General features: G+C 32.5%; 1 long non-coding RNA gene across 1 annotated transcript; it reads right to left on the bottom strand.

Moving 5' to 3' along the window:
• Positions 1-11716: 11716 nt before the first annotated feature.
• On the bottom strand, positions 11717-13577 carry LOC140693710 (uncharacterized). Its single transcript, XR_012069407.1, has 2 exons — positions 13439-13577; positions 11717-12043 (listed from the first exon to the last, which is right to left on the bottom strand). It is a non-coding gene; the product is annotated as an uncharacterized lncRNA (long non-coding RNA).
• Positions 13578-27109: the final 13532 nt, after the last annotated feature.

Genomic DNA, 27109 nt, shown 5'->3' with positions numbered 1-27109 from the left:
ACTTCTGCACAACTACAGACAGTGTGAATGAAATGAAAACACTGCCTGTGTAATGGGAGAACATATATGCAAACAATGCAAGTGAGCAGGGGTTAATAGATGTAGGTTAATAGATGTAAGATGGATTTAGGTTACACAACTCAATGTGAAAAACAAAAACCTAATCAAAAAAAGAGCGGAGTACCTGAGTTAATATTTTTCCAAAGAAAACATACAGATGAGTAACAGCCAAGTGATAAAAATGCTCAACATTTCTAATTATTAATTAATTGCAGTTCAAAACCCCAATGAGGTATCACTTCACACTGGTCAAATGGTTATTATCACAAAGTCTACAAAGAGAAATTGTTGGAGACTATGTGGAGGAAACTAATCTCTTGTATACTCTTTGTAGGAATGTAAATTGGTACTACTTCTATGGAAAACAGTATTCAGATTTCTTTAAAACCTAAAACAGAACTACCATATGAAACAGTAACACCTCTCCTAGAAAAAAATCTGGGGAAAACACCCTAAATTGAGAAGAATCAATGTTCACAAGAGCACTCTTTATAATATGCAAGACAGGGAAGCAATACAAGTGTCCACAGTAAACTATGGACTTAAAAAGATATGATATTTCTATAAATATGCAATGGAATATTACTCAGACATGAAAAAGTACAACAAATTGCTATTTCAGCATCATGAATGGAGCTAGTAAACATTGTGCTTAGTGGAGTAACTTAGACAAAGACAAAAATATATAATATAATTTGTATGTTGAATCTAAACATTAACACATATCTGTGTACATCCATCTATAGCTATCTATAGATAGATGACAGATAAATAGATACGTAGGAGGATAGATACATAGATACATAATAGATAGATAGATAGATAGATAGATAGATGGATAGACTGATAGAGACATGGTAGAGGGATAGAGAGATGAGATTGACAAGACTGAAGGAGACTGAAAGATATGGGAAAAATTTATGTTTACCAAAGGGAAAGGGAAAGACAATTTAATGGTAGGACATTGAAAGATAAAAATTATTATACATAAAGGAGATAAGCAACAAGGATGATCTATATTGATCAGGGTATTATACACAATAACATAATAATTGAATGTTATTATTATTTTAATAATTTATAATGCAGTGTAATCAACAATGTGGTTGGAATCACTAGGCTGTACATCTGAAACTACACAATATAGTACATCTACTGTACTGCAATTAAAAATGAAGCATCTCATGTAAAATGTAGTGCTTTTTCTGCTGATACCATCTTCCTTTAATATAGCTTTATTTTCACTTTTTACCTTTTAGGATTACTGACTCAAATTATATCTTTTACTGTTGTGAAAATGTTACCAGAGTGATGTATGTATATTTATTGCAACTGGTTTCCTATTCTTCTCTCTTTAATCTATATACTATAGTAGCATATAAACACATACCCAAAGAATCAGTTGCAACTTTCTCGTGGTCTCTGCTTATTATTTTGTTCAATGCTTTGCGTATATTTGCCATTATATTTTTCTTAGTATAGCTCTTTTCTGCACCTCTTGTAAGGTGTCTCAGTTTTGTTTTTTCATCTCATTCAGGTTTGTTTGTCTGGTAAAGCCTTTATTTTCATGTTATATCTAAGTGATAATTGTGCAAGGTAGAGTATTCTTGGGTGAGAGATTTCTTATTTCAGCAGTTTGAAAATGTCATTTTAATAATCCTTGGCGGATGTTTTCTGCTCAGAAATCTGCTGATAGTCTAATGGGGGTTCCTTTGTAGATTACCATAACTTTTATCTGCTGCCTTTAAAATTTTACTCTGTCATTGACTTGTCAATTTGCATATGACGTATCTTGAAGAGGTCTTTTTGTCATAAAGTTATTTGTGTTTTGTTGGCTCACGGACTTGTATATCAGTTTCTTACCCAGGTTCAGGAAGTTATCAACTATTACTACTTTAAATAAACCATCAGCTGCCTTCTAACTTTGTTCTCCATCCAGGATTTCACTCTAATGTGCACTTCTTGAAGAAGTTTGATGGCTATTGTAGAATTTCCTCACTTTTTAATATCTTGTATCTCTGCCATCTCCTATCATTTCTAGCTTTGTATTGGTGTGTTTGTTAATCTCTACTCCACAAAGACAGTCTTCTTAAAGTGCTTTCTGTTGCATTCTTCATCTCATTTATTAAGTTCATCTGGTCCTCCAATAATGTTTGATTATTTTATAGTTTAAGTCTCTTAGGTAATGTATTCCTTATCAACATTCATTTTAATCCTGAGCTCACTTAACTGCTTTCTGAGTTTTGTTTTTTGTATTGAGTTATTGTATGACATCTCTTTGGATTCTCTATTAATTACACAGAAGTATTCCATGACTTTAAGTTTGTTTTCTGCAGGGTTGACATTGTGTGTGTGTGTGCATGTGCGTGTGTGTGTGCATGTGCCTGTGCGTGTGTCTCTGACTGTGTCAGTGTCTGTGTGTGTGTATCTGTGTGTGTGCCTGCCCTATAATGTTATTGTGATTGGTCATGATCTTGGTAATTTATTGCTCTGATGACACCAAAAAAAACAGATTTGGATTTGGAGTTTTGCTTTTGTTTTCTATTAGTTTGCAATATTGCACAATATTTGGTTTCACTTACCTGAGCTACCTCTGATAATATTTCAAAATAGCACTTTCTAGACGCTACTGTCTGGATAAAAGATTTCTTACATTGTCACTTCTTAGACAACTCTGGTAGTTAATGCCACTGTTGTCACTGGGCTGGTGAACTCTTCCTTTTATCCGATATCCCTTAAGACTCAGTGCACACATTGAGGAACGGTGTAAAGACAGGTGGTTATTTGGTATCAGGCAAGTGCCTTTGCCATGTCCAATGTTGCAAGGTACCTTTTCTCCACCACTATGAATGGGGAGTAGGGAGAATGTCATGAATGTCTGAAGGTCTAAAGGATGCAAATTCTGTCTGCATTGTCGCTCCCTCCTAGTTAAATGTGACCATGAGTTCTGGTGCAGTTGGAAGCTGAAGCTGTGTGAACCACTGAGACCCTGTTTCTACTGGGTACTCTGAACCTGTGGGCTCTGATACCCTAGTCAGTGGGCCTTGGTCGCAGGCACCAACTCTTCTCTTCCCTCAGTTCAGCCACATTTATGTGATTTAGCCCACCAAACTGCAGCCTTACACATGTGTTCTGGTGTATTGCTTTGTGTTGTAGTTATTTTTGTTGAGATTTGATCGTTTCACTGACTGTAGATTTAAGGGGAGAGACAGAAATAGTTTAAACTTCTGTCACTTTTTTCAAACTCTACACTTTTTCATTTAAAAGCTTAAATTCTAATAAGGACATTATAAAAAGAGTAAAGAAAGTGAACAAATCACCTCCCTTAATATCAGAGTCCTACAAAATATTTTGATTTTCCTGGGTTCTTTTCTTCAAAATTTTTCCCACATGCATGAACATTTTACTATAATATAAGCCTATAATCTCTTTAAAATCATTTAAATTATTAAAATTTTTCTCTGTGCTGTAAATATAGCCCTGTTGCTTCTCAAATTTATAACTGGTAGCTTGCATATTTCTGTCTTCCACATCCATCTTCCCTATCCCCAATGGAAACCACTACTTGGTACACTACACATATATATGTGATTCTGTTTCTGTTTTTTTTTAATGATTATTTCTCTTATATCTTTAGTTTCCTCATGTAAGTGATAACACAGTGTTTTTTTCTCTGTATGACTTATTTTCCTATGTGCAACATTATCTGGGTCCAGTCACATTGTTCCAAATGGCAGAAATTTATTATTTGATATGACAATGAGTAAGTAATTATTATGTGATCTATATCTCACATCTACTTCAGCCAATCATCTGCTGATGGGCACTTGATTTGTGCTTCTATCCTTCACTATTATAAATGATGATGTTAAGGACATTGGGGGTAATATATCCTTTAAAGTTAATGTTTTCATTTTTTTCAGATTTATATCAAAAACTGGAATTGCTGCAACATATAATGCTTCTATTTCTAGTTTTATTAGCACTGTCCACACTTGTAAAATAGTGGATGCATCAATTTATATTTCCACCAATAGTGTACCTGGGTTCCTTTTATCGACATTGTCATTAAAGTTTGTCATTTGAAGACTTTTTTTGATAGCCATTTTGGTTGCTGTGAGATTATATTTCATTCTGGTTTTGATTTATGATTTCCTAATGAATAGCAACGTTATGTTTCTTTTTATGTGAATGAAAGTCATTCACATGTCTGTTTTTGAATAGTTTCCATGAAGATAATTAAACTGATTTTAAGTTGGTGTCTTTGTTTTTTAAATATGGAGACTAATATGCTATTTATATATTATGGATACTAACACAATGTTGGTTTCATTGTCTGAAACTCTTCCTTCTATTCTGTGTGTTGTCATACATATTGCTGAACGTTTCCTTTGCTCTGCAAAAGGTTGTGCATTTCACACTTATACAAAAAGTTGAATCCTTGTATCACATAATATATCTATTTTTTCCTCAGTAAAATTAAAATGTATTATTGTTAGTTTTCCTTTATCTTTTACTTAGGAGATAGATCAAAAATAAATATTTCTATGAATTATCTCAAAGGCAGTTCTGCTCATGTTCTTGGCCAGAAATTGTATAGTTTCATGTTTTACATTTACAAAATTAATAAATTTTTATCTTAGTTTTTATGCTATGGTAGGAAGTGCTCTTACATCTTCCTTTAACATGTACTGTCCAGTTTTCCCAGAACTACTTGTTGAAGAGACTGCCTTTTTTCCATTGTATACCTTTGCCTCCTTCTTTGTAGACTAATTGACCATATTTGTGTGGGTTTATTTTAGGAAACTTTATTTTGTTCCATTGATCTATGTGTCTCTTTTAGTGACATATTTTGACATTTTAATTGCTGTTGCTTTGTAGTATGTTTTAAAGTCAGGGAGGATAATAACAAAAGCTTTGTTCATTTTTCAAAGATAATTTTATGATATTTGGGTCTTTCAGAATTTCATATAAATTTTAGTACTTTTCTCCTTGTTTTGTGAAGAAACATATGGATTCTGTGAGAATAGAAATTTACTAAATGAAAAAAACTGAGAAAAATTTTATAGTTTGGAGGATAAAACATACAATATTAAACAACCAATGGATTGCTGCCTAAATCAAGGAAAAAATACATAAATAAATACAACAACAAAAACAAAGTCCATGGGGTATAGTAAAAGCAGTATTAATAGGGATACTTATAGCAAAATATTCCCACTTATGCAAATAAGAAACATCTCTCTCTTTTAACATAATCTTATAAACAAAAGATGTAGCAAAATAATAAACAAACTTGTTAGTAGAAGGATAGGCAGCTGAACGGTCAGAACATAAATAAATAAAACAAAGATTAAAAATAGAAACATCTCAATAAACTATATAATGTCTTTTGAAAGATAAATTTAACTGAGAAATTTTAACAAGACTCATGAGCAATGAAGTGACTACAGAGTAAAATGCTCAAAAATAAATGAGAAGTTAGAGCTTATATCAAAGTAACACAAAGTATCATAAGATGATACAACAAATTTTATGCCAATTAAAATGGAAATCCTAGCAGAAATGGAAAATTTCTTAGAAAGACTTATCTCCAGGATAGAATGAGAAATAGAAAATATGAACAGATTATCACTAATGATATTTAATAAGTAATTAAACAAAATCTCCCAATAAACAAAATTCCAGGCCTAGACAGGTTCAAAGGTGACTTCTGCCAAACATTTAGAGAAGAGATATCACCTATACTTCTCAGAGAATTCCAAAAATTTCGAGAAGAAGGGAGGTTTCCTACCCCACCTTTCTGTATCACACTACTACATAAACAGGAACAAATACCACATAAAATTACAGGTTAAATACTACTGATAAGCATAAATGCAAAAATCATCACTAAAACTTTAGAAAAGCAAACAATACATTAAAAGGATAATACATTTTGATTAAGTCCCTATTATTCCAGGGATGCAAAAGTGATTCATTATCCACAAATTAATCAATGTGATACACCAAACTAACAAATTGAAAAATAAAAATTATATGGTCACCTCAAAATAGTCATAAAATGTTTTGAGAAATTCAGTATCTATTTATGATTATGTTTCTCCTCAAATTGGGCATGAGGGAACATACCTTAAAACAGTTAAGCACATATATGACAAGAACTCAGCTAACATGACACTCACTGATTAAAAGCTGAAAGCATCTCCAATAAGAGCAGGAAGAAGAAAAGAATGTTCTATCTTACCACTTTTATTCAGTATAGTATTTGAAATTCTAGCCATAGCTATCCAAAATAAAATTAAGTAAAATAGAGCTAATTAAGAAAAGGAGTAAAAGTATCTTTTTCAGATGTCATAATTTAAACAGAAAACCTAAAAAATGGTGCCAAAAATCTACTAGGGCTTATCAATGCATTTGGTAAAATTTCAGAATGTAAAATTAACATGCAGAAATATTGCATTTCTGTACACTAACAACAACCTAACAGATAGAGAAAGTGAGGGAACTGTTTCATTTACAGTTGCATTACAAAAAGAAAATCAAGAATGATATCAAACCAAGGAGGTAAAAACGTGTACTCAGAAAACTATAAAACTTTAGAAAAGAAATTGTAGATAATGCAAACAGATGAAAGGATATAATGTGTTCATAGATGAGGAAAATAATATTGTTTAAATGATAGTACTAGCCAAGTTATACACAAATTAGATTCAGTGCCTATCAAAATACCAAGGGCATTTTCATACACTTACAAAAAATAATTCTTAATTTTACATGTAAACACAAAAGAGTTGAAATCACTAAAAAAGAAAAGAAAAGAAAAGAAAACAAACAATTAAAAACACAAAAAACTTTAACAAAGAACAAAGAAGATGTATCACTGCCCTGATTTAAAACTATAATACAAAGCTACAGTAATGAATATGGTTGTGGCACAGAACAAACAGAATAATGGAACACAACAGAATGACTAAAAATGAAATCAGACAGTTATGCTCATTTAGCCCATTACAAAAAAAATGAATATACAGTGGCGGAAATGTAATCGACAGGCATATAAAATGGTGAACATCACTAACCATCAGGAAAATGCAAGTCCAAAACACAAGGAGATTTTATGTCAATCCTGTCAGAATGACTATGATCAAAAAGCTAAAAAATATAAATATTAGTGAGGATGTAAGAAATTGAATGCTGATGCAATGCTTGAGTGAATGTAAATTTGTGCTGCCACTGTGGAAATCACTGTGGAGTTTTATCTAAAAATTAAACATGAAATATTAACTAACATTTCCATATCTGGATACTTATTCCAAGAAAATAAAAATGCTAATCAGAAAAGATAAATTCAACCCTATATTCACTGTGGCATTATTTGAAATTGACAGGATATAGAAGCAAATTAACTGCTCATCAATAGATGATGGATGAAGAAAATATGTGTTTACAATATATATATCTACCCATCTATTAACTACAGATTTATCTACATTTATAAATATATATATATATATATATATATATATATACACACACACACATTAAAATTGAATGGGTTATTTCTCAGCTCTAAAAAGAATAATTTCTTGTCATTTGCAACAATTGGTTAGACCAAGGGGGTAATATGCTAATTGAAATAAGTCAGAGAGAGAATGACAAATGCTGAATGGTTTTACTCATATTTGGAATTCAAAACAAATGAACATAACAAAACAGAAAAGGAGTTATAGAAATAGAAATAAACAGGTTGTTCACAAGAAGGAGGGAAATGTGGTGAAGAAAAAGAAATATTTGAGGGAAATTAAGAAAGAAATTTTCCATTTGCAAATTAAATGGGTCAGGGGCAAGAAATGTATTGTATGGGAAATTGTAAATAATGATGAAATATTTTTAAATAGCAAAATATCATAACTAGATTTATTCTTCTGATCAGTTTGAAATGTACTAAAAATTGCAAACATTATGTTCTGTAAGAGAAACTAACACATTGTTATACATTAAAGTATACTTCAAAACCAAAAAAACATACTTATACAATAAACATCAGATTTCTAGTTAACAGAGGCAGGGGTTGGGAAAGGAGAATTAGATTAATGCACTCAAAGTATGCAATCGTCCTGCCGTAAAATAACGATGTTCAACGGATGCTACGTATTAACAGGATAATAAAATTAATACTGCTTTATGTTATATATGAATGTTGTTAAGAGGGTAGACTTTAAGTTTTCTCATCACAACAAAAAAAAATTGTATTTCTTTAAAATTGTATCCAAATGAGATACTGAATTCTCCCTAAAGTAGCTAAGATATTTATTCCATGATACATTTAACACAAATCAATACACTGTGCAACTAAATTTACACAATGCTTTTTGCCAATTATATCTCAATAAAAGCTGAAGGAAAAATGGAAAGACAATGATCATTTTTTTCCCATGTCATTTCTCATGATTGCTTTTGCAGCAAGTAAACTTGAGTCATGATACACTTATCCTAGGTAAAGATACTAATAAAAAAGTGATTCTACTAAATAATGCATAGGGATACTAAAAAAATTAGTGTTTTACCCTGCCTTAAACTTCTTCATGATAACCGCACACAGCTTTTGTAGACATGAAAATTTCACTCTGTGTATTCATCTAAGATTAGGGAATGGATACAAATGTAAACCCTGGCTGCATTTGCTGTGAGTGACAAAGTTCAATGTCTCTGACAGAAGGTCTCATCTTCACGACAGCCTCTGTAAGAAAGGAGCATGCAAGGTTGCTAAAAATCTCAGCATGGTGAAATCTCAGAACCCCTACAATTCTTAACTGTTTTGCAATGGGAATGCAATACTGACAAAGACTTGATTTTGGATAACAATATGGTGTTTTCCCATGGTTGTATTAGGGGATGTGAGGATAATCCCTGAGATGTAAAACAAATATCCTCGCTCAAGTGCTGGGCAAAGAACTTTAAAGTTCTGCATTATTAGGACTGAGGACTGCTTTCAAAATGATAACTACGTTCACTCCATTCCAGATAGTCCAAGGAAAGAAAAGTTATTGCAATTTCTAGGTGAATGGGAATAAGTCACTGGTTCAGTCTCTATAAATTTGTCAAGGGTAGTTCAAAGCCAAAATAAGTTGTGTCAACAATAAGAAATAAAAGAAAAAAAAACTTGGACATAATCTTAAATTAAAAGGAGACACAGACCTGTGCTGGGCTCTGGGGACTGGAGAATGTATATGCCTCAGTCTAATTCAAGGGTTCAGTGGCTTGACCCTAGCATCAGCTCGGGATTCAATGAACAGGTAACAATTAGTATACTGGGAGAAATATAATCTGCCTATCCCTGATCGGAAGAAAAGCTGGTGGTTCCAATGAAACTGTTAATTCACAGAGATTCTGCCAAATGCAGAGGAATAATTCACTGATGACTCAACTAAGAAAAACTTAGTTACAGCTTAACTATCCATTTCACACACACACACAGTGGTAGAAAGATTTGTAGTATTTAGTGGGAAGAATTCAGTGGGCAGATCTCAGAGAATAGTTTTAAAAGCACCAGCCAACTTTTGTACTTTTGCCTATAGTCTAGGTTTTCCCAGGGAGAAGACTACAGATGGACAAACAAACAATATTCTTTTCAGGATTTGTAATTTTGAGAGTAAACTGTAGCTTTTGACTTATCAGTATAGAACCTTGTTAAGATGATCACGGTAAGACCCACTGTCTGATAAGAGAGATGGAAAATAGCTGCTGAACAAGCCCATCTGAACCCCAGAATGATAATGTAAGCAACAACATAGCCACCATCAGATTTGAGCTGAAACACTTAAAAGTTTGATGTTTCTTTTGTAGGAAGAACCACTACTGTCCAGACACAGTTCTCCTGCTGCAAGTGGTCTCTTTTCTTCTCTTGGCAAAGGTCATATTGGTGGGATGTTGCTAGAGATTACCCTGGCCCATTTGCCCATTCTCCAGATTGTCAAAGGCTTTCTTCACAACTGGTGACACATTTTCAGGACTCAATGTTGCCATTCCAATCTTATCAGCTGACACTGGCTGCATGTTTGTGAGTAGAAGCCTTAGGATCCTTGACCTTGCCTACAATTTTTGCAGCATTTCAGGGCATTTCACTTTCTGAAAATGCTTCACCTTTTATTTTAAATTAATGGGAAACCATCAAAGACTTCCATGAATATTTTATATTTCTTAATATCTGCAGAAATTTGGTATTCTTGCAGTTGGACAAATTTTTATTTCTATCACCCTCACCTCCTTCTTGTCCACACATTTCAGATTGCAATTTGGTTACTGAATACGACCACCCCAACCAAGGGTCAAGTACCTCTTAGGTACTTCCTGTGTGAAGGTTAGAAGGGGCAAAAGTTATGTGGGGTGGATAAACCTACATTAAATATTTGCAATGGCACTCCCTCTTCTGGACAAAGCTCTGATTCTAAGAAGTAAATTAATTAGAAGTCAGTATAGTTATAGCTATGGGGATGAGAATCAGTTATTTTGGGGTGGTTGGGTGATGAAGAGACAGGAGAAAATCCAGCAAATGTGAATGGAATGCTTTACGCATCTGGAGGCATGAATTCAGAAGAGAATAATACATTGTCTCCTGTACCTACCACCACTTACTCTCTTGGGTGATTAGACTTTGTCTATGAAATTAGCTAGTTTGTGATGAAGAGTAAAGGCCATAATGAAATAGTTTGAAAACCATGAGAGATTTGTTGTTTCAGGAAAGTAAATTTTGCTTAAAGTCAACATATTTTTTCATTCACTAAATACGAAAATGCATCCGCTGGCATGTGCTGTGCTTACTGTGCTGGTATCCAAGTTAGACAAGGAAAGGGGGATAGACAGAAAATATCTGCAGGAGGTGATTTCTGTGCTGAGACATGGAAAATCTAAGTATGCCAAAGGAGGATATCCTAAGTCCAAGGATGAGCTGGAGCAAAACTTGTGAGTTTGGAGTTAATATGGCTGATAAGCATTTGCCTGGATTTATCACCAGATACAGTGAAACATAAAGATATGCCAAGGTAATCAGATGCCAGATCTATAAAAAATGACTAAACGATATTGAGTTTGTGGGCTTAGTGTTGGAAAGTCATAAATTGTCACCCTGAGGATGTAAGCTTTTTTTTGGCTGGAACATAAAAGCAACATTAAATATTCACTAGAAAATATAGTGTAGACTCTTGAGGGGAGGAAAAGAAAGCACCAATTGGAATACTTTGAGAACAGCACATATAAGACCATAGATAAAATTACTTCTTAAATTCTATCACATGCTGAATGTGCCATCTGAGACTATATCATGTGATATTTATGATTCCAGGGATGACATAAAAGAGACCATGATCCCTGGGCCGGTTCCTGCATTTATCTCCTGTTCCAACCTATCCTAACTTAACACTTTTAATACTTTCCAGGATGAACCAGAAACCACTTATTAGTTTTCCCTCTCTCCATGTTTTAGACTTCTCAAAATTGTTCCATTTTCTCTTCTTCCTTACAAGAAATTATTTAAATTTACTCCCATACTTTTCCATCAAATATTTATATCAATGAAATATCTTCTTTTTTCTTTAAAAGGTAGCTTAGTCTCCCATTTAACTCTTTACTCTATTTTAAACAAATATAAAGAAAATAGAAGTACACATCTATGTTTATTGTTCAAATAAGAAAATTGCAGATATTTGTTGACATTTGCCAACCTCACTTTTAATCTTTGTTATCCTGCATAATCTGGTAGTCCTGTGGTAGATCAGTTGTAATTAGGATGCTGTTCATAAACTGAAGATGGCTGATGAATTGGCCTTGAAAGAGAGGTAGCTGATGTATCAGCTATCACTGGCACTGGAAACCGTGGGTTGATCCCTGGTTGAAGCTTAGAAAAATGACGTTCATTGTCAGATATGTTGTGATATCTATTTGGAAAATTAGAAGGCTCCACCATCAGTCCAAAATAATTGCTCTGTATGGGAGACAAGATGCTGTACTGAGAATTAGAAGTTGTAGTTGTAATGAAGTCCACAACACGGCCATTTGCTTCAGTGTAACTGCTTTGAGAGTGCCTGTGGACAGTGGCCAACTGATTTAAAATAGCACGTTTATCCACTGCAATTTGTTCTGGTGGTCTAACTGACATTGATGATGAAGGAGAAAAATCACCTCTGACCGGGATGTTTGTATCACCAATTATGTGGCTAGCAGAGGGCTTTATTATTAGAGGTATGTTTAAATTTGCAGAAGATAAAAATGCACTTTCTCCACTAGTGTCAGCCACAAAATCGGAATTATGATTATCCACATTACCCCCTCCTTTAAAGTGCTCTTTTTGAAATCTTCAGCCAATGAAGATACCAGAAAGGCATTTTTAATACCAACTCTTCTTTTTATTCTCACTAAAATCTAGAGACAGCCTCGTTCAAAATTTGGATTATGGTAGAACTGCAGCTACAACCAAAGGAAGAATGTTGTAGTAATATTTTAAACCAAAATACAACACTACAATAAGCTTAACCTATAAACCCACAGATTTCACGTTTACAATTCAAAGAAAATATCATCAAAATATGAACATTGTTGACTACTTTTTGAAGTTCCTTATTTGGAACATACGCATTTAAATAGTATAGTCATCAAATTAAAGAAGTTAGCATTTGCAGTAACAGTGCATGCCACTTTTTAAAAACAGCTTTAATACATTTATTTAGGTTTCCAGTAAGATTCATAATTGCAAGCAAAGTTTCTCATAATCTTGAATATTTAAGGCACTGTCCTCATTTTTTAGAAGAAACAAAGAATTTTGGCTTTAGTAGTTTTATAAAATTTTTAAAATCTAGCTTTACAATTATATTAACATTGAGTTATTTGCAAAATAAAACTTTATATATCTTACCAAGTGGTATCTAAAATTTCTGAAAACCTTGCTTAAAACAGAGACTTCTTTTCCTTCTACCAGAAAGTCTGCTAGAGAAGCAGATCTTTGAAAATTCTGCCTCACTTTATGAAATCCATAAAGGTTAAGCTGTCTAACAAAACATTTCATACTTCCAGTTTCAAATATTCTGAAATGGGCCTTTCTTTCCAAAACTACCTTCTTAAAGACATCTTTATCAATCACTACGTTAGTTCCATTATCATCCCACCAGATGGATTTAAATTGGTCACTCCCAGCCATTTTCCAGAGTTTATTGGAAATGTCAGAGAACGAAAATCATTATCTTCATCTGGTTCAGAGACACAATGTGTGTAACATGGTCTTTTTATCAAGGATTCTTCAGACAAACCCTGAAAAGCATTTTCTTCAATCATGGACCTCAAGTCCAAGTCCCCAGAGAATGTTTGATCACACAAACAGATCTACCGGAGTTTCCTGAATCAGTTGGTCCAACTTAATGAGACACATCTTGAATTTCGGAAGAAACATGTGCCACCTCAAATAGCTTTTTCTACATGTACTTTTCTTATCTGCATGATTTTGAGCATTGCAGCTTGAAATGCTACTTTGGCAGGCCTGCACAAATAAACTACTTGGCCACCACAATGGTTCTCAACCTGAGTAGCTGTGACATCACAAAACGACTGGTCTCCTAGCAACTCAAGTGGAAAATTCAGCCAGTGTTTACTTCTCATTCATCCAGTTAAAATGAAACATACTGGATGTTTATTTTTATAGTGTGATCTGCAAATATTAACCCCACAAACTTTTTTTAAATAATTTAATATTGGGGTATTTTTAAATAAAACCAATCTCCTTCCTTTTGTACACAAATTTATAACAGATTTGTAAACAGAGTATAAATAATGCAGAGAATAAATTAAATAATTTTAAAGTTTTGGAATTTAAAGTGAAATTTGTGTAAAACCTGTACAGAAAAGCTATAAGAATTTCATTATCATTTGTAATTAAAGTGAAACATAATTTGATTTGGAAACGGAAGTAGTTATTTATCTGTGTATTTTACAATAAGTAGCTCTATATTCAAAACATGAGCAGAATAAATATCAGTTTATTTCGTAATTTTATAAATAAGTGGTAAATATATATGAATTATAATTAGATTAAAATAATGAAACAAACAAGAAATCCCAAAGGGGGAATTTTTGTTTTAAATTGTAATTCAGTGCTATAATTAAAACAATTGTAATTAAATATTCTACATTAAAATAACACTAGAGAAAATCTTATTGTATACTTACAAATGTTTATTTTTGCCATTCTTTCACTCAGAGGTTTTCCAGTCCCAAGAAGGAAAACATTTTCTTATCATCTTTATAATCCATACTCTTGGGGCTTCTGTTAAGTGTTCTAAAATATGTTGATAAATACACTTATGCACAAGATCCTGGATTCAATAAGCAGTGCCTCCAATAAGGGGCAAACAAACAATCAAATAACAAATAAATAACTGAATATGTGGGTTGGGGTGGAAAAGACAAGGTAACGGATTTTAGGAAGCAATATGTTTCCCAGTCCTAAAACAGTTGGCATTGTTATTATAATACGGCATTTTAAGGCAAGTGTTTTGTGTACTAATTGTAAATAGTAGCTATGTTCTGTATCAGAAAGCTGTAGTAAATCCAGTACTACCAAAACTTATAATCTTTATTTAGAAATAAATTCCATTAAACATAATTCAAATTCAAGTTGAGAGATAAAATTTTTAAATAAATAAATGTACACTCAAGCTACAATGTAAATTTTTCCTTCAGTATGTGTACATTCAATTCTAAATAAATATTAGCAATCTGAATTCATTGCATGTTCTAAGTATTAGAAACTATAGTTTAGTTTGATTTAGTCATGATTCATAAATATTATTTAACAGATGCAAATCAATAAATGTGATACCATCCCATAAATAACAGAAAATTCAAAAGTAACTATCTCAAAAAATGTAGGAAAATTATTGGCAGATCTGATCTTAATTTTTGTGTACAAAAAATTCTTAACAAATTCGCTCTAGATTAAATATAACTAAACATAATTAAAGCCATATATGAAAAACCAATGAGTAAATTCAAGTTCAATGTTAAAAGACAGGAAGGTTTTCCTCTGGTCCAAGAATATGAAAAAGTAGCTCATTTTCACAAGTCCTAAATTACACTTCTAGAAGTCCTAACCAGAACAACTAGCCAAGAAAAAATATAAAAGACATACAACTTGTAAACAAGAAGTAAAATTTTTACAGATATCATAATTATAAATAGATGGAAAACTCCACAGACTCCTCCAGTGTTTGTTAGAAATAATGAATAAAGATAGTAAATTTGCCAAATGCAAAATCAATATACAAATATCCATTTCATTTTTATATAGTAACAACACATAATCAGACAAAGAAATTAGGAAAACAATTTTGTGTACATTTATACCAAAAATAATAAAATAGGAATACATTTGATAAGTGAAATAAAAAATCTAAACATAGGTCTATAAATTACAGTTGCAAGAAATATATGTAAACAAAATAAATAAAAGATGTTCTGTGCTCATGGATTGTATACAATATGAAGAAATATTCTAATCTATCTTTCACATGTTCAATCTCCCCAGCACTACATATTGAGGAGAATGTCTTTTCTTCATTTTATAGTCTTGCTTCCTTTTTCATGGGTTAATTCATCATAGGTGTGAAGGAATAGATTGGTGTCTATTTTTGAGCCAGTATCATGTTGTTTAAATTACTAAAGCTTTGCAGGACTGTTTAATATCAGAGAACTTTACACTATTGTATTTAATACTCTTTTGCAAGGTTATATTTGCAACTCATGATCTTTGTGGTTACATATAAATTTTGAAATTATTTGTTCTATTTAATGAAAAAATCTCATGGGTATTTTGAGATGAATCACAATAAATGTAGATTCCTTTGGGTAGTATGGTTGTTTCCACCACATTTTTTCACATTATTAACATAAGTGATCTTTTCTTTTCTTTGGATCATTTTTAATTTCCTTCATCCATGCTATCTATCTTTTAATGTATAGGTATTCTCCTTATTTGTTAACTTCATTTCTAGGTTTTCTTTACATATATATATATAATTATATTCATTATATATGTAAACACGATTCCTACACAAATACAAAAAGCAGAAGGCAGTGTGAAGTCATATTCAAATTCCTAAATGAAAGAAACCTGGAATCTAAGATAATATATCAAGCAAGGCTTTACTTTAGAATAGAAGGAGAGATAAATAACTTCCACAAAAGCAAATACTAAAAGAATTTAGCAACAGAAAAAGAAATAATGAAAGATCTACTCTAAAAAAAGAACCAGAATGCTAGAGAAAGGAGAAAGGCATAATTAGAAAGGCAATAGCTACAATGACTTACAATAGAATAAACATGATGTTGTAAAACAGGACATCAAAATTTTTAAGGGTCAGAGTGTGAAACAGGACAATACAGTGAATTTTTTTCTTCTTTCTGTTCCCTTTAGGATCGGTTAGAATTTGTACTCTTAACAGTTAAAATAAACAGATATAATAAGGGTTCAATATGCATACAAAACAGGTTAACCATAAGTCAAAAACTTTCAATGAATTCACAAAGCCTAAAAGAAACCAAGATAATAAAAGAAAACTTATCAAGCCACAAAAAGAAAATGAAATGAAGAAAAAGGAAACAAAAAATCAACAGGGAATTGAAGTTCAAAATGGAAATAAACACGTCTACCAATAATTATCACAATTGTTAATAGACTATGTGCTTCAATCAAAAGATATATTTTGTCAGATGGGATAATATAACAAGACCCTACTTTATGAAGCATGCAAGAGACCCATTTTAGTTAGAGCAACACACACCAATTGATAGTCAGAAGATGGAAAAATATATTCCATGCAATTGGACATGACAACAAAAAGAACTAGCAGTACTGACTTCAAACAAAATAGACTTTACAACAAAGGCCATAGAGAAAGATAAACAAGGACATGATATAGTGATTAAAGGAGCAATAAAAAATGAGGGTATTATACATATTAATATATATGCACTCAATATAGGAGCATCTTAACACATGAAAAATACTAATAGATAAAAAGGGAGAAATCGATGGGAACACAATAACAGTAGGAGACTACAACACCCCATTACCATCACTAGACTGGTCTTTCAGACATAAAATTAATAAGGGAACCAAGATACTTAGAGATACAATAAAATAATTGGAGTTGGTTGATATTTTTAAAACAGTACTTCTCCCCAAAACATAATATACATTCTTTTCCAGTGCACATGGAACATTTTCTAGGAAATATTATGTAGTCAGGCACAGAAGAAGCCTCAACAAATTTAAACAGTTAAAAATAATTTCAAGCATCTTTTCTGAGTATAATACCATGAATCTAGGAATCAATCAGAGAAAAACAAGTAGAAAAAATGACAGCATGTAGATTAAACAACATGGTACTAAAACAAGGGGGGGAGGTGATGTAGTAAAAGAGGAAATTAAAAAAAATCTTGAGAAATATGACAAAACACTATGCAAAGTTTATGGAATAAAGTTAAAACAGACTTAAGAGGGATGTTCATAGAGACAAGGCCCTCCTGAAAGTTAAAGAGCAATTTCAAATAAATAATCTAACGTTCTATATAAATTAATAATGAAAAGAAGAGCAAAAAAAAAACAAAAGTCAGCAGAAAGAGGAAAATAAAAAAGATCAATGAAGAAAGAATTGAAATAGAGAATAAAAAATTGAAAAAAATGAAATTCTCTTTTGAAATAGTAAACAAAATTGCCAAAACTCTGGAGAGACACATCAACAAGAATAGAGAGAGAACACAAATAACATAAGAAATGACAATGGAGAAACTACAAAGAGTACAACAAATTTGCAAAATATCATAAGGGAACACCATAAGCAACTCTATGGAAACAAACTGGATAACCAGGAAGTAATGGAGAATTTCTGGAAATATTCAGCCCACCATTTTTGCATCAAGAAGAAATTGACCTTTGAACAGACATATCACCAGAAAATGAATAGAATTATCAATAAAATAAAAAAATCTCTGCAATCAAAATTCAGACCCAAAAAGATTCACTGGAGAATTTGTCCAAACATACAAAGAAAAATCCATTCCAGTCCTCCTCAAACTCTTCCAAAAGATTGATATGGAGAGAGTACTCCCAAACTCACACCATAAGGCCAACATCAACCTGATACCAAAACCAGACAAAGACACTACCCCTAAAGAATACTATAGGCCAATATCATTGATAAACATAGATGTAAAAGTCTTTAAGAAATTCTTAATAAACAGAATCCAACAGCATGTAAAAAAAGATTATACACCATGGTCAAGTTAGGTTCATCCCAGGAACACAAGGATGGTTGAACTTATGCAAATCAATCAATCAATTGTGATACACCATATCAACAAAAAAGAGGACAAAGAACCACATGATCATCTCAGTAGATGCAGAAAAAACATTTGATAAAATTTAACACCTATTTGCTATAAAAGTTCTTATCACAGTGGGCATATAGGGACCATATCTCAACATAATGAAAGCTATTTATGACAAACATATAGCCAGCAAAATACTCAATGGTAAAAAACTGAAACCCTTCTCACAAAAACCTAAGACAATACAAGGTTGCCCATTCTCGCAATTTCAATTAAATATAGTCTTGGAAGTCCTAGCAACAACCATCAGTCAAGAAAAAGAAATAAAACGATTCAGACTGGAAAAGAAGAGGTAAAATTGCCACGATAAGGAGACATGACACTATATATAGAAAACTGTAAAAGCTTCACATAAAATACTTAGGCTAAAAAAGGAAATAGGTAATGTACCTAGAATAATGTACAAAAACCAACTGCATTTCTTAACACTGCAATTGAATCGACAGGAAAAAAAGTATAGAAACAACTGCTTTTATAACTGCACAGAAATCTATAAAATATTTAAGAATAAATCTGCCCAAGTAGGTGCATGACTTATACATGGAGAACAAGAAAACTTTGATTGAGAAAATCAAGAATGACTTGAAGAATTGAAAAGATACCCAATGGTCTCATAATGGAAGAAATAATATTGTTTAAATGGCCATACTGCCCAAGGCAATCCACAGAATTAATGTGATTTCCTATCAAATTATGCAAAAAATTTCTTTTAACGACTGAAACAAATAATCTTAAGATTTTCAAAGAGTCATAAAAGGTCCATAATTTCAAAAGGAATATTCAAGAAAAAGAAAGAGGCTGGAAGAATAAACCACCAGGTCTCCATACACTATTGCAGAGCTACAATAATCAAAATGACATGATATTGGTACAGAAACAGGCATATGGACCAATGAAACAAAATAGAGGGCCTAGGAATAAATCTACAGGCCTATGTTCTATTAATCTTCGACAGAGTAGCCAGGAATATGACAGAGAAAGACCATCTCTTCACCAACTGGTGTTGGGAAAACTGGATAGCAGCATGCAGAGCAATGGAATTAGAACACTCCTTAACCCCTTACACAAGAATAAACTCAAAATGGCTTGAAGACTTAAATGTTAGTCAAGACACAGTAAATCTCCTAGAAGAAAACATAGGCAAAACACTCTGAAATGATCTCCCAGAATAGACTACCCAGGTAATGAATGTAAGAGCAAAATTAATTAATGGGACCTAATTAAACTTACGAGCTTTTGCATAGAAATGGGAACCATAAACAAAGAAAAATGACAACCTGTGGGATTAAAGAAAATGTTCAGAAATGATGCAACTGACAAAGTCTTAATTTCCAAAATATAAAGTCTTCATACAACCTAATACTAAAAATAAAAACAAGAAACCTAATCTGAAAATGGGCAGAAGCCCTAAACAAGCAATTCTCCAATAGAGACACACAAATGCCACATAGATATATAAAAAAAAATTGCTCACTATCATTATCAGAGAAGGGCAATTCAAAACTATAATGAAGTATCACCTCACAATAGTCACAATGGCCATCATTAAAAAGTCCACAAACAGTAAGTGCTCGGGATACTGTGGAGAAAGGGAACCCTCTGACACTGTTGGAAGGAATGTTGTTTAGTGCAGTCATTGTGAAAACCAGGATGGGGATTCCTCAAAAGAATAAAAATAGACTTAACATACAATCCAGCAATCCCAGTTCTTGGTATATATCAAAGGGAACCCTAATTAAAAAAGACACCTGCACCCCAATGTTCTTAGCAGTGCTATATACAACAGCCACGACATGGAAGCAACCTAATTGTCCAACAACAGATGACAGAATTCAGAAGTTATGCTGTATTTACACAATGGAATAATATTCTGCCATAAAAATTGATAAAACAATGACATTTGCAGCAAAATGGATGTCCCCAAAAAGTGTCATTCTAAATGAAGTAAGCCAGAAAGAGAAAGAAAAATAATACATGACATGATATATGTGGACCCTTAAAAAAAAATTTGGATGAGAACACTATGATTTCATCAACAAAACTAAAGCACACTCACAGAACTACAGTAATATGATTATGTGGAAAGTGGATGCAAAAGGATATATCTGAGAGCTGTACTTTTATAAAAGTTATCCACTATATATAAAAATAGATTTTTTTGAAAATTTTTTTTGTATGACAAAGGGTAGTAAGTTAAATATCGTGAAGTAACCTTTAATAGGCCCACAAATATACGCATGTATGGGAACAAATGGCAGTATTTCAATGATAAATAAATGAATAAAAATGTAAATAAATAAATAAATAATAACAAAATATAATTATTTAATAATAAATGAAGTACAATGATTCACACTATTTATCTTCACACCTCAAGAATCTAGGAGAAAACAGAAAGAATATAGAAGAAAAGTGAATGTATGAGAGTAAGGCAAATAACGAGAAACAATTGAAAAGATAAAAATAACCTGTTTGTTTCTTTTAAACGTAAGTTGGACAAAAGTTTAGGTTTGCTAAGAAAATAATGACTGAAATAGAATTAGAAATAAAAGAAAAGATATTACCTCTGGTGTTGTAGAGATGCATAGCATCATAAGAAATTACCATTGGCAATGATTTGAATGACCTAGAACAAAAGACAAATTCCCAGAAACATATGTCTTCCAATACTGAATGAAGAAGAAATTAGACAGTTAAATGGAGCAAAAGTGTGTATGAGTATATCGGTAATCCATACGTACTAAAGCAGAAAAAATTTTCAAGACGACGTTACTGGTAAATTCTGACATAAATTTGAAGACAATTTTTCAGCAGTTCTTCCCCAAATCTTCCAAGAATTTGAAGGGGGTGAAAAATTCCAAACTTGTTTTATGATGCCAGATTTATTCGCATAACAATGCTAGAAAGGACATTATATGCAAAATATAGAATATTATCCCTGTTGAACATATGTGCAAAAATTCTCAACAAAACACAAGCAAAATGAATTCAACAACACATTTAACGTATCATACACGTACACGAGTAAAGGGATTTATCCCTGGGTTTAAGGATACTTCAAAATATTCAAATGAATAAAGGTGACATGCCACACTAATAGAATGAGGAATGAAACTCACATAATCATTTCAATAGGTGCAGAAAGAGCATTGTATATAATGCAACATACTTTTAAGGTCTTCAAAGAAATTTAATTATGCCTGTCAGTGGTACGATATCATATACACACAAACACTGTGTGGAGAGAAGTGAAGCAGTTCTCTGTTTATTGATTCTTAGAAACAGGGTTTATTTCGGACATGCACAATACCTCACATATCATCTTAGTTATAACAATGTTAATAACCTTAAGCTATTTATGTCGCCATGCTCCTGCAATAAACACAGGATGTTAAATGATCAAAGATTGATTTAAATTTCATCACGGAACTCCATTAAGTATGCCATCTCTTATCCAGCCGGCTGTGCCTATCTTAGGTTGTCCTCCTCTGAGTATCTTACCCAGAATAGGCTATCCAGCCATCCATACTGGATACATTGGGGGCAGGCCATTTCTTATCCACCCTGGATATGTGACATTCCTCACAGCTTGTTTATCAGTTCAGCCAATGAGCTTATTCTCTTGAGCTTTCAGACAGGGGCCTACAAACCCAACATCACCTTGACAGAAAAATGGATGAAGAAAATTTGATGTATATATGCAACGTAATCAATACTATGCATTACTTTCAACAGTGTCCATGGTGTTAATTTTTCTCCACAATCTAACCAATATCTATTTCTTTTCATTTTGATGAGAGCCTTCTGACAAGTGTGAGGTCTTGTCTCATTTGTGGTTTATGAATTACCTAATAATTTATAACTCTGAACATATTTTCATGTGTCATTTTGCCAACTGTATGTTTTCTACAGAAAATTGATTCAGATCAATCTATTCAGTTCCTATGGACTTTTATTAATAGGATTCTTTGGTATTTTTGTTGTTGTTTTGGGGTAATTGTTTGCCATATATTTTGGATATTAACACTAGATTGGAAAATATCACTTGAAAATATATTCTCCCATTGTGTTGGTTGACTTTTCATTTTATTGATCATTTCTTCTGCAGTGTAAATCTGTTTAGAGTGATACAATCGTATTTTGTTTGCTTCTGCTTCCCTTCCCAGAGGAGACATATGTAGAATCATATTAAGTCCAATCTCAGAGTGTACTTCTTATATTTTACCCTTGGATTTTTGTTTTCAGGATTTATGTTTTATATGCCCAGAAGTGGGACTGCTGTGTCATATGATAGGACTATTTTTATTAATTAAAAACTTCCATACAGTTTGCAAAGTGGTTGCGCCAATTTTCATTCCAGCCAACAGCATTGGAGGGTCCCTTTTTCTGCACAAACACCTCAGTCTTTATTTTTTGTAGATATTTGTAAGACAGCTCTTCTCAATATTGTGGGGTAAGTCATTGTTTATTTTTGTCTTGCCTTTGTATAATGATTAGCAATGAGAGCATATTTTTATGTTCCTGTTTGTCATCTGTGTGTCTTCTTTAGAGAATTGTCTTCTGCTCATTTTCTGGCTGAGTTGTTTGTAAATTTTTGAAATGGAGTTGTATGAATGATTTGTGTATTTTTGAAATTAATCTCTTGTTGATTGCACTGTTTCCTAATGTTTTCTCCCATTTGGAAGTGCATCTTTTCATTTTGTTTATTTTGCTGTGTAGAAGTTTTTAAATTAAATTAATACCTATTTGTTTATCTTTCTTCTATTGTTTTCAGCTTGGGAGAGTGACAAAAGAAAATTTTACTACAATTTATGTCTTGTTTTGCCTATGTTAGTCCCAGGAGTTTTATTATGTCATGTATTAGATTCAGATATTTAAAACATTTTGAGTTTATTTTTGTACAGTGTGAGGGAGTGTTCTAATTTCATTGATTTACATGTAGCTGTCTAGCTTTCTCAACATCACTTGCTGAAGACTGTTCAGGCTTTGTATATATTTGTTTCCTTTGTCATAGTTTAGTTGACCATAGGTGTGATGTTTAATTTCTGCCCCTGTTATCCATTCCAATGATATAGATGTTTGTTTGTTTTCCAGCATTGTGGTGTTTTGATTACTGTATTATTGTAATATAGTCTGAGATCTGGGTGTGTTATGGTTTATGCCTCCAACATTGTTCTTTTTCCTCATTGTTACTTTTGCAGTTCTGATTCTTTTGCAGTTCCATTCAAATCATAGGACTGTTTTTATTTCTGTGGAAAATATCATGTAGTTCGATCTGAATCACTTTATATCTGTACACATCTTTTGTAGAATGTATATTTTAAAAGTAATTATTCCTCTAAACTAAGTCCTTAAAATTCCTTTCCATTTCTTTGCATCATCTTCAAATTTCTTCATCAGTGTCCTATTGATTTTACTATCTTGTTTTTTCCATAGGTTTTTCATTTTTTGATCTGATTTCTTATGGACATTTTAAAATTATGGAATTATTCAGTTAGTGTAAAAAAAGTGACAGTTTTTGTATATTAATCATGAATCATGCTTCTTTGCTAAATGTCTTTATTAGTTTTATTTGTTCTGGTGTGGAGAATCTTTAGGGATCTCTATATAGTTTATCATGTCATATAAAATAATAACAGTTTTACTTCATTCAATCCAACTTGAATGACATTTTTTCTTGTCCGATTACTGTTGTTAGAATTTCCCATACTGTGTTTAATAAAAATGGTGAAACTGGGCACCCTTGTCTTATCCCTTAATTTGGCTTTCAGGTTTTCACTTTTGCATATTATGTTGTCTATGGGTCTGTAATTAATGACTTTAGTTATGTTGAGATATATTTTCTGAATCCTTCTCTGCTAAGAGGTTTCTGTTGTTGTTGCTGTTGTTGTTTAAATGAATAAATGTTGAATTCTATGAAATGTTTTTATCGATTTATTGGTATTACCATGTCATTTTCTCTTTTTCTATTGTTAATGTGGTGTATCAAACTGATTCATTTGTGTATGTTGAACCTCTCTTGTGACCCTGAAATGAATCCAAGTTGATCATGGTGTATGATTCATTTTAGGTATTGCTGGATTTAGAATGCTAATAATATTTTTTAGAATTTTTGTGTTTAAATCTATCAAATATAATGGCTTGAAATTCCCTTTGCCCGTACTTTGTTTGTTGGCTTTGCTATAAAGGTGATGAAAGCTTCATAGAATTAATTTGGGAGCTTCCCACATCTTCACTAATTTTGAATTGTTTGAAGAGTATGAGTTCTGCTTTATATTTTTGTACACTTATCCATGTGAGCTGTTAAAATCTGCACTTCTATTTAATAATTTTTTAAATGCAAATTCTATCTTTCTTCTAGTAAGCAGTTTGATCAAATTATTTGTTTCTCCTTATCTCTGTCTCTTTCTAGACATTTGTCTATTTCTTCTAAGCTGTCCAGTTTATTGGCATGTAAATGTTGACAAAATGATCCTTTTTTTGTATAACTGATGTAACAATTGATATTTCTCTTCTTTTATTTCTTAATTTATTTCTTTGGAGCATCTATCTTTTCATCATGATGCACCTGGCTAGAGGTTTTATGATTTGCTTATCTCAAAAAGAAAACATAAATCATAATCTTTGGTTTTACCACTTTTGCATAGTTCTTTTCTCTATAATTTATATTTACACCTGTAATATTTAGGATAATGTTTTTTTCCTTTTTTAACTTTTTTATTGATTTACAGTCATTTTACAAAATTGTCTCCAATTCCAGCGTAGAGCATAATTTTTCAGTTTCAATGAACATATATACATTTTTTGTCCCGTTTTTTCCTCTTTGAGCTGCCATATGATTTTTTGTTCTTTTCCCTGTGCTATACAGTACAATCCTGTTTATCTATTCTACAATTTTGTCCTCCCAGTCTATCTCTTCCACCTCCCGCCTCATGGCAACCAAACTTTGTATTCAATGTCTGTGAGTCTATTTCTGTTGTGTATTTGGGCTTTTTTGTTTTTTGTTTTTTTTTAGATTCCACTGATGAGCCATCTCATATGGTATTTTTCTTTCTCTTTATGGCTTACTTCACTTAGACTGATGTTCTCCAGGAGCATCCATGTTGCTGAAAATGGCGTTAAGCTGTCAGTTTATATGGCTGACTAGTATTCTATTGTATAAATATACCATCTCTTCTTTATCCAGTCAAGTGTAAATGGACATTTATGCTGTTTCCATGTCTTGGCTAGTGTAAATAATGCTGGCTATGAATATTGGGGTGCAGGTGTCATCCTGAAGAAGGATTCCTTCTGGATTTATGCACAGGACCGGGATTCCTGGGTCATATGTTAAGTCTATTCCTAGGCTTTTGAGGAATCTCCATCCTTTTGTCCACAGTGGCTGCACCAAACTGCATTGCCACCAGCAGTGAAGGACGGTTCCCTTTTCTCCACAGCCACTCCAGTATTTTTCATTTGTGAATTATTGTTTGATGGCCATTCTGACACGTGTGAGGTGATACCTCACTGTAGTTTTGATTTGCATTTCTCTAATAATCAGTGATATTGAGTATTTTCTGATGTGCCTTTTGATCATTTGTATGTCTTCCTTGGAGAATCGCTTGTTAAGCTTTTCTGCCCATTTTTGCATTGGGTTGTTTATTTTTTCTTATTCAATTGGATGAAATGCTTATATACAAAGAAGATCAAGTCTTTGTCGCTTTCATATGCGAATTTTTTTCCCTTTCCGTAGGTTGTCTTTTTGTTTTACTTCAGGTATCTATACTGTGCAGAAGCATGTATGTTTCATTAGGTCTCATTTATTTATTCTTGCTTTTATTTCTTCTACGATAAAATTTTCGAGACTTAAGTCAGATAATATTTTGCCTATATTTTTCTCCAGGAGGTTTATTGCATCTTGTCTTTTGTTTAAGCCTTTGATCCATTCTGAGTTTATTTTTGTGTGTGGTGTTCTAGCTTCATTGGGAGTGTTCTAGCTTCATTGATTTACATGCTGCTGTCCAGTTTCTCCAACACCATTTGCTGAAGTGTCTGTCTCTATTCCATTGTATTTTCTTTCCTCCATTGTCGAAGATTAATTGACCAAAATTTGTGGGTTCATTTCTGGGCTCTCTATTCTGTTCCATTGGCCTATGTGTCTGTTTTCCTACCAAAAAAGTGCTGTCATGTTGACTGTAGTTATATAGTATTATCTGAATCTTTAGTGTAAAGAAATGCCACTGATTTTTGAACCTTAATCTTGTAACCTGCTAACTTGCTGAATTCTTTGATCAGCTATATTAGTTTTTGTCTGGATCTTGTAGTGTTTTCTATATTTAGTAACATATTATCTGCATATAGTGAGACTTTTATTTCTTCCTTTCCAACTTGCATCCCTTTTACTTTTCTCTCTTGTTTGATTACTGTGGCTAGGACTTCCAAGATTATCTTCAGTAGGAGCCGTGATTGTGTGCATGTTTCTCTTGTAGCAGATTTTAGTGGGAAGAATTTAACTTTCTCACCATTGAGTACTATGCCAGCTGTAGGTTTTTTATCTATAGCTTTCATGATGCTGAGATATATTCCCTCTATTCCTACTTTGGTGAGACTTTAACAAACGTGGGTGTTGAATTTT

The sequence above is a fragment of the Vicugna pacos genome, unplaced genomic scaffold, assembly GCF_048564905.1.
Source record: "Vicugna pacos unplaced genomic scaffold, VicPac4 scaffold_20, whole genome shotgun sequence".
In the NCBI taxonomy this organism is placed as follows: domain Eukaryota; kingdom Metazoa; phylum Chordata; class Mammalia; order Artiodactyla; family Camelidae; genus Vicugna; species Vicugna pacos.
Note: the sequence above shows the minus strand (reverse complement) of the source record. Positions and strands in the feature narration are given on the sequence as shown.